Source organism: Rhinopithecus bieti, unplaced genomic scaffold, assembly GCF_001698545.2.
Source record: "Rhinopithecus bieti isolate Rb0 unplaced genomic scaffold, ASM169854v2 scaffold_39586, whole genome shotgun sequence".
Lineage (NCBI taxonomy): Eukaryota > Metazoa > Chordata > Mammalia > Primates > Cercopithecidae > Rhinopithecus > Rhinopithecus bieti.
Window position 1 is genome coordinate 3,087,017 of NW_016816842.1, and position 10,443 is coordinate 3,097,459.

Consider the following 10,443-nt stretch of genomic DNA (forward strand, 5'->3'; position numbering starts at 1 on the left):
AANTTTTTTTTTTTGAGACGGAGTCTCGCTCTGTCGCCCAGGCTGGAGTGCAGTGGCCGGATCTCAGCTCACTGCAAGCTCCGCCTCCCGGGTTTATGCCATTCTCCTGCCTCAGCCTCCCGAGTAGCTGGGACTACAGGCGCCCGCCAGTTTTTTGTATTTTTTTAGTAGAGACGGGGTTTCACTGTGTTAGCCAGGATGGTCTCGATCTCCTGACCTCGTGATCCGCCCATCTCGGCCTCCCAAAGTGCTGGGATTACAGGCTTGAGCCACCGCGCCCGGCCAAAATTCTTGAATAATAAAGACAGAAAGATGCTTCCAGAAGTTTTACTCAAACACCTAATCTCACCTTTCTTCTTGGTTGCTACAATGACCTCAGATCATGCAGCTCAAGGAATAATTTGTTTATATTACTATTATACTAGAAGACAAAAGTATTTCCTTTGAAACCTAAAAAAAATACTTTCACAAGGAAAAAAATATAAAATGAAGACTGTGCAGAAATAAACAGTATAAGCCTAACTCTTCAGTTCAGTTTTGCGGAGAGGTTAGGAAATAGCTGTAATTTCAGTCAGTCACCACAGGTTCTTTCTCTCCTACCATTTCATATTTGTATGATTCTTATGATCTTCTTCTCATATGATTCTCTTGTATGAACCTTATCTCAAAGTATGAACTTTGTTTCCCAAGAACATTAATATATTTACTTATTTTCTCAATCCTTCATTACACACAACATAGTTTGGAATTGGAACTCTGTTATAAGCTGAATGCTTGTATCCCTCCAAATTTATATGTTAAATCCTAACTCCTAATGTGATGGGTATTACACATCACTTTGCCTTTGGGAAGTGATTAGGTCATAAGGGTGGTGCCCTCATAAGTCAGATTAGTGCCCTTATAAAAGAGAACCCAGAGGGCTCCTCTCTGCCTTTTGCCATGGGAAGGCATGGCAAGAATATGACCATCTGTAAATCAGCAGTTTGGGCCCTCTGTAGACAAGAAATCTGCTGGCACCTTGATCTTAGACTTCCCAGACTCCAGAACTGTGAGAAACACATTTCTGTTATTTATTAGCTAGCCAGTCTATGGTACTTTGTTACCGCAAAACTGAATAGACTAAGACAAACACCAATACAATTATCAACAACAAATCTACTAAGTAAACTGCAAGATTTCTCTGTAGTTCTTTTTGTCCACTGAATAGAAACTATCGAGGGTGTATAGTAAGATTACTAGGCTCAAAAGGTACTTGGAATACTTTTTTCCTGAGTATGGTTTTGTTATAAGACACATAATCAGGGTCATCATTTCTGTTTGGATTCAATTTTAGGGTTTTTTCCTCATACTTGTTGACTTTCTTTTTGGAAATGATAAAATTTTGACACTCAGAAATCAAAACCATATAAAGATATTCAGAGAAGTCCCCTAATCCTCTCACTCCATCTCTACTATATCTGTAAGTAACCAGGTAAGCATATCATCAGTTTCTGGAATATTGTTTCCCTGTTTTCTTCTGGCAAAAATATGTGTTTTGTGTATGACTTTTTCTTCTTTTCATACAATAGGTAACATGCTATAAATAAGTAATCTATATCTCTATCTATACACAGTTATACTTTGACTTTTACATTTAATACATGCTCTAAGTTATTCCATATCAGATCACAGAGATCTTCCTCATTATTTTTTACAGTTGCCCAGTTCACTGAAGTATGGATACATAGAGTTTATTTAACTCATCTCTTAGGCGTAACATTTAGGGCATCTCTAATATTTTGCAATTACAAATAATGTCACAGTGAGTAAACTTGCACATGTTTGTCTGGTTATTTGTTTGTTTTTTGGGGGAGTATATTTTCAGTGTAAATCCCTAGATGTGGGAATGACAGGTTAAAGAGTAAACACACATACACTTTCCTTATATATTGCAAATTTCTTTCTATAGGTGTTTCAGTTATCTGTGGTTAGATAACAAACCATCCCAAAATGTAATGGCTTAAAACACAACCATTTTATATTTATCACAACTCTGTGAGTTGGCTGGGCAGGGATCAGCCAAGATGGTTCATCTCTGCTATCTGAGGTGCCGATTAAGCTTGCTTATACGGCTGCTATGTGGTCTAGAAGATCTAAGATGGGCTCACTCATACCTGGCCCCTCAGCTAGGATGGTTAGAATACAGGGCCTTCCTTTGATGTGGTCTCTCAGGCAGGGTAGCTTAGACTTTATATGGCCCTGGCTTCACAGTGAGCAAAAATTTAAATTGCAAGTCTTCTTAAGGCGTGGGCTTTGAGGTCACATAACATTGCTTCCCCTATTTGGTAAAAGCAAGTCACAGGGCTAGTTTACATTCACTCACATGGAAGGAGACTGATATGGTTTGGATTTGTGTCCCTGCCCAAGTCTCATGTCAAATTGTAATCTCTAGTATTGGAGCAGGGGCCTGGTGGGAGGTGACTGGATCATGGGGGCTGATTTCTCCTTTGCTGTTTTTGTGATAGTGAGTGAGTTTTCATGAGATCTGATTGTTTAAAAGTGTGTAGCACCTCCCCCTTCTCTCTATTCCTCCTGCGTTGACCATGTGAAGGCATGCCTGCTTGCTTACCCTTTGCCTTCCACCATGATTGTAAGTTTCCTGAGACTTCTGCAGACATTCTTCCTGTAAAGCTTGCAGAACTGTAAGTCAATTAAACCACTTTTCTTTGTAAATTACCCAGTCTCAGGTATTTCTTTATAGCAATGTGAGAATGGACTAATAGAGAGACTACACTGGGTATGACTACAGGAAAGAAGAAGTCATGGGGGCAGCATTTTGTAACAGTCTTCCGCAATAGCAACTGTACCATTTTACACTGCCACCAGCAATGTATGAGAGTACCCGTTTCCCTATAGCTTGCCAATAGAAAATCTTATCATAAAAGTATTGATTATATTATATTTCATGAAAAAAACAGACTGAAATTCACAAATTGATTTTACAACCCATTATTACAGTAGGATCTACAGTTCACAAAACAGTATAGTAACTCATTTAATTCTTACAACAAACTTATAAGACAATTAATATTTTTTCCACTTTATTATGAGGAAACTGGTTAACAAGAGACATGCCTAACCTAACTGGTTAACAAGAGACTTACCTAACTAAAGACATAGAAAATATCTTGGTTATCAAGAAAATATCAAGGTTAAATATCTTGCCCAAGGCCACACAGCTAGAGAATGGTCAAGCTAGGATATAAACCCAGGCTGTCTTGCTGTAGAGTTCAATATTATGCTATACTTTCATAGTGCATACTGCAGTGCTCTGCTTGGATCCCTTCTTCAGGGTTATAAACCCATTCCCCAGCTGCTGGAAATATTGGCTGCTGACAACTCATAGCAGCATCTCTCATTGATCTTGCCTTTGCCTTACCTCTCCCACCTACAGCAGAGATTACTGTTGACTCTTACGTTTGAATCCAGGTCTACCTCAAGGCCAAGTTAACCATATCATATTTATATGGCCTGAATAACAAAGCTCTGCTAGTGAGTGTATGGCAAAATAGAGACTTTCATACCTGGTAGATGATTTGTTAATTTTTCCTTGTGATATTGCCACTTTCTGCTTATCTTCTTTTGATTTTGCTTAATTTGAGGCTATACAGTTTCAAGGTTTTTATCTTTTGTTTTAAGAGACAGGGTCTCACTGTGTTGCCCAGGCATGTCTTGAACTTCTGGGCTCAAGTGATCCTCCCACCTCAGCCTCCTAAAGTGCTGAGATTACAGGCATGAGCCACCACACCCAGCCTCCAGTTTCAAAATTTTTATATCTTCCCAGTGAATTGTTCCTTTTTGTCATTAGTGAGTGTCATTCTTTCTGCTGTATTCTCATTGCCCTAATGTCTATTTTGTCTTATATTAACATTTCTCTGACCGCTTGCCAAGTGCGGCAGATACTTCGAATAGATTGATTACTTACTCTAACATACTCTTTTTTTTCCTTGCTAGGCGAATTTCAATTTTGTTTAGATACTAAGTAGCAAAGTATTTAGGTAAAATAGATGTCCTTTAGACCCACACCTGACTGATGCTTGGACTAAGCCAGTTTTAGTAATCTAATTCCCTTCTAGTGGGATTGGTTTAGGGATGACCACGTGACCCAGTTCTAGGACGAGATATAAAGGGAAGTCCATTGTCTGCTCCTGGGAAACATTTTCTTCCCCCATAAATAGAGACATTTGAGAAGAAATCCTTTTTTTCCTTCTTCTTCTTCTTCTTCTTCTTCTTCTTCTTCTTCTTCTTCTTCTTCTTCTTCTTCTTCTTCTTCTTCTTCTTCTTCTTCTTCTTCTTTTTTTTAATGTTATCAGGTAGGATGTGACCAGCCATTTTGTAACCTTGAAGGCTAATCTCTCAGAAATCTACAAAGTGCCTGGATATTTGATGGCACCATTGAGCTTTGGAACCAACCTTAGAACCACCTACCTCAAGATTTCTTGCAACGTGAGTCAACATACGTCCTTGTTATTTAAGCCTGTTTTAGTTAGGTATTCCATTGTCTATTGCCAAAAGCATTCTATCTGATACACCTGAAAAACTTTTTCATCCCTTTTCTGTCAAATTTTCTATGTCTTTAGTTTAGGTAAGTCTCTTGCTAACAGAATATGACTGGATTATTTTAAATCCAATCTGTCTTTTAATTGGCAAACATAAATTTCTAGATATTATATAGGACTGATATAGTTAGACTTATTCCCACCATTTTATTTGTGGGTTTTTAAATAAACTATCTTCTCCCTTGTTTATTTTCTTCATTTCTTGTCACATATTAGACTGATAGTTTTCTTTATTCCCTTTTCCTTCTCTATTTTGATTGAATTTCTGTACCTATTCTTTTGCAGATTTTAGACTAAACAAAGTATAAAGCTAGTCAATACATCTTCTCAAATGACACAAAGACCTGAGAAAAACTTGCCCCCTATTTTGCTATCCTTTTGCTATTGTTAATTGTTTTTTAACACTCCAAAATTAGTCTTTTCAGAATTAGTCAATATTTATTTAGCAATATGTTTAACAATTAACAATTATTTTGTTCCAAAGCACTGTTTTTTTTTTCCTCATTCAATCTTGTTTTTCCTAAAGTAGATACTTATTCTTTGCAGTTCTTTCTGTAAGAGCACATGAATGGTGAGCTTTCTCAATCTGTTGGTCTGAAAATGTCTTTAATTTTAATGATAATTTTTATTTTGAAATAATTTTGACCTCACAGAAAAGTTGCAAGACTAATATAGAGAATTTTTTATTTCCTGAACAATTTGAAAGTAAATAGCTGACATAATACCCCATCACCCTGAGCATGTTAGAATAGGCCATGGCAAAATATGGCATGCTGCCAGTCAGAACGGCTATAAGAAGTAAAAAAAATAACAGATACGGGAGAGGTTACAGAGAAAAGGGAACACGTATACACTATTGGTGGGAGTGTAAATTAGCTCAACCATTGTGGAAAGCAGTGTGGTGATTCCTCAGAGTCAACAGAACTACCATTTAACCCAGCAATCCCATTATTGGGGTATATCCCCAAAGAAATAGAAATCATTCTACCATAAAGACACATGAACGTATATGTTCATTGCAGCACTATTCACAATAGCAAAGATATGGAATTAACCTAAACGTCCATCAATGACAGATTGGATAAGGAAAATGTGGTACATATACACTATGGAATACTATGCAGCCATAAAAAGAACAAGATCATGTTCTTTGCAGGAACATGGATGGAGCTGGAGGCCATTATCCTTAGCAAACTAATGCAGGAATGGAAAAGCAAATGCCGCATGTTCTCACTTAAAAGTGGAAGCTAAATGATGAGAACACATGGACACAAAGAGGGGAACAACAGACACTTGGGGTCTACTTGAGGGTGGAGGGCGGGAGGAGGGAGAGGATCAGAAAAAATATCTACTGGGTACTAGGCTTAGTGACCTGGGTGACAAAATAGTCTGTACAAAAAATCTGACACGAGTTTGCCTACATAACAAACCTGCACATGTATCCCTGAACCTAAAATAAAAGCAAAACATATATATATGTATGTATATATATGTATGTGTATATATGTATGTATATATGTATGTGTATAGATATGTATGTGTATGTATGAATGTGTGTATATATATATGGCATGCTGGCGAAATCCAGCATACTACTTGTTTAAATAAAGTTTCATTACTTCCCTGCCTTGAGCCTGAAATCACTCATTATTCCAAAGAGTGCTGTGTTCATCTATTTTAAAGTGTTACTGTCTCAGGCTTTCTCAGTGGAGAGTGCTAGGGAACACATGTGTACACACACAACTGCATTTTTTATTTTCTCTCTCTCTTTATATCAATATATCTACATACATATAAAAATGATGAGTTTATACTGATACCTCCAGCTCCAAGCCAACACTACAAAGTTCATTCTTTTTTTTTTTCCTTTGCATATTTGTAACTCCTTTCTCCAATAGCGAGGAATCTGCCTTCCATTATCCTCAATATATTTACTTATTGGGTCAATCTCTTTTATATAACTGTGTTGGATTCTATATAACTGTGCAATATCCTGTGTTGGTTACATACCAATCTCCTGTTGCTACCACCATATCCCCATGCAGCCACCCTCCTCACATTGCTCAGGCATTCCTGGAATTAACCCAACTTGATCATAATGTTATATATAAATAATATATATTATATTATAGATAAATAATATATATTATATTATAGATAAATAATATATTATGTTATATTTAATATATTAACACATATTATATATATAGATATGTAATAAACATCATGTTTATGAATAAACATACCAGGGAATAAACATTCCCTGGGGAAGGCTGACATTTTAAAACATCTTTTAATGCCACTGAACGGAAGGCTGGTCATTGGCTGGGAATATGTGCCATCTGCTCAATCCATGTGTTTTCTACAGCCTAACCATTAGCACCTTGAAGAAAGCAGTAGTGTCCTTCCTCCTTGCAGTCTCAAATTCAGAGTATTTGGATGTTCCATCTATCATCCGTCAAAAAGTACAATCTTGTGAGCCATTCCACATACAATCAGATAGTAGATATCTCAAAGCCCTAACATACAAAAAAAATTTGCTCTGAGGAAGAGATTTGGAAAATCTTTTCTGTTTCTAAAAGTCAGTCATAAGCCCGAATTAAAATAAACTAAATCCCTATCCTACATATCAACTTCTTCCCTAAATCCCATAATCTGTTAGTCATTTAAAGGCATGAGCACGAAAGAAATTTCAGTATAAATGACTCCCTTTTTATAGGAGGCAATGTAGCTAACTTAAAACAATTTTTTTAAATACAGCAGGAGGTAAGAACATTATTCCAGTTATCTTTTCCTGCTTAACAATCCTCCCCCAAATTTAGTGGTATTATACCTCAAGATTCTGGGGGTTTACTGGGCTAAACTAGGCAATTCTTTCTCAAGAAATGAGAAATTTGTAATCAGACTGTGGCTGAGGCTGGAGGCATCTCGAAGGCTACTTACTCACACATCAGGTACCCAGCCTAGGATAACTAAAAAAACTGGGAGCTGGAACCTCTGGAGCTCCTCTGGTATCTCTATCAATACGTGGGATCACCACATGGTTTCTCTAGCATAGTTTCTTTCAACTTGGTGACTCAGCTCGTAAGGCATGTTGAGAGAGAGCAAGAGAGAGGTCAAAGCTTTATTACTTTTTATGACTTAGCCCTTAGAAATTATAGTTTCATTTCTCAAGCATTCTATCGATTAGAAGTGAGTCACAGCCTGAACAACATAGCTAGACCCTGCCTAACAAAAAAAATTTTTGTAATTAACTGAGTATGGTGGCATGCACCTGTAGTCCTAGCTACTTAAGAGGCTGAGGCAGGAGGATCACTTGAGCCTAGGAGTTCAAGGCTGCAGTGAGCTATGATCGTGCCACAGCACTCCAGAGAGAGACCCCTTCTCTTAAAAAAAGAAGTGAGTCACTAAGGCAAGTTCATAGTCAGGGAGAAGTGAAACAGGTTCTATTTCCTCATTGGAGGGGTGTTTAAGAATTTGCATACATTTACCTCTCGGTTCCAAGAAGGCCGAATAGGAACAGCTCTGGTCTGCAGCTCCCAGCATGCTCAACGCAGAAGATGGTGATTTCTGCATTTCCAACCCAGGTATCTGGTTCATCTCATTGGGACAGGTTGGACAGTGAGTGCAGCCCATGGAGGGCGAGCCAAAGCAGGGCAGGGCATTGTCTCACCCGGGAAGCACAAGGGGCCAAGGGATTTCCCTTTCCTAGGCAAGGGAAGCCATGACAGACTATACCTGAAAAATCAGGACACTCACACCCAAATACTGTGCATTTCCAATGGTCTTAGCAAACAGAACACCAGGAGATTATATCCCGCACCTGGCTTGGCAGGTCCCATGCCCATGGAGCCTTACTCACTACAAGTACAGCAGTCTAAGATTGATCCGCAAGGCAACAGCCTGGCTAGGGGAGGGTCGTCCACCATTGCTGAGGCTTGAATAGGTAAACAAAGTGGCTGGGAAGCTCAAACTGGGCAGAGCCCACTGCAGCTCAGCAAGGCCTGCTGCCTCTGTAGACCCCACCTCTGGGGCCAGGGCACAGCTGAAAAAAGACAGCAAAAACTTTTGCAGACTTAAACGTCCCTGTCTGACAGCTCTGAAGAGAGCAGTGGTTCTCCCAGCACACTGTTTGAGCTCTGAGAATGAACAGACTGCCTCCTCAAGTGGGTCCCTGACTCCCATGTAGCCTAACTGGGAGCCACCTCCCAGTAGGGGCCAACTGACACCTCATATAGGTGGATGCCCCTCTGGGGCAAAGCTTCCAGAGGAAGGATCAGGCAGCAATATTTGCTGTTCTGCAGTATTTGCTGTTGTGCAATATTTGCTGTTTTGCAGTCTCTGCTGGTGATACCCAGGCAAACAGGGTCTGGAATGGACCTCCAGCAAACTCCCACAGACCTGCAGTTGAGGGACATGACTGTTAGAAGGAAACCTAGCAAACAAAAAGGAATACCATCAACATCAACAAAACGGACATCTACACCAAAACCCCATCTGTAGGTCACCAACATCAAAGAGCAAAGGTAGATAAAACCACAAAGATGGGGAGAAACCAGAGCAGAAAAGCTGAAAATTCTAAAAACTAGAGCGCCTTTTCTTCTAAAAAGGATTGCAGTTCCTCACCAGTAATGGAATAAAGATGGATGGAGAATGACTTTGATGAGTTGATAGAAGTAGGCTACAGAAGTTCACAATAAAAAAAACTTCTCTGAGCTAAAGGAATATGTTCTAACCCAGTGTAAGGAAGCTAAAAACCTTGAAAAAAGTTTAAATGGATGGCTAACTAGAAGACCTTAAATGACCTGATGAAGCTGAAAAATATGGCACAAGAACTTCGTGACCCATGCACAAATTTCAACAGCTGATTCGATCAAGTGGAAGAAAGGGCTTCAGTGATTGAAGATCAAATTAATGAAATAAAGTGAGAAGCCAAGATTAGAGAAAAAATGAGTAAAAAGAAAGAAACAAATCCTCCAAGAAATATGGGACTATGTGAAAAGACCAAATCTACGTTTTATTGGTGTACTTGAAAGTGATGGGGAGAATGGAACCAAGTTGGAAAACACTCTGCAGGATATTATCCAGGAGAACTTCTCCAACCTAGCAAGACAGGCCAACATTCAAGTTCACGAAATACAGAGAATGCCACAAAGATGCTCCTTGAGAAGAGCAATCCCAAGACACATAATTGTCAGATTCACCAACGTTGAAATGAAGGAAAAAATGTTAAGGGCAGCCAGAGACAAAGGTTGGGTTACCCCCAAAGGGAAGCCCATCCAACTAACAGCGGATCTCTCGGCAGAAACTCTACAAGTCAGAGGAGAGTGGGGGCAAATATTCAACATTCTTAAAGAAGAGAATTTTCAACCCAGAATTTCATATCCAGCCAAACTAAGCTTCATAAGTGAAGGAGAAATAAAATCCTTTACAGACAAGCAAATGCTGAGATTTTGTTGCCACCAGACCTGCCTTACAAGAGCTCCTGAAGGAAGCACTGAACACGGAAAGCAACAACCGGTACCAGCCACTGCAAAAACATGCCAAATTGTAAAGACCATCAATGCTAGGAAGAAACTGATTCAATTAACAGGCAAAATAATCAGCTAACATCATAATGACAGGATCAAATTCACACATAACAATATTAACCTTAATTGTAAATGGGCTAAATATCACAATTAAAAGATGTAGACTGGCAAATTGGATAAAGAGTCAAGACCCATCAGTGTGCTGTATTCAGGAGACCCATCTCATGTGCAGAGACACACATAGGCTCAAAATAAAGGGATGGAGAAAGATTTACCAAGCAAAGGGAAAGCAAAAAAAGGCAGGGGTTGCAATC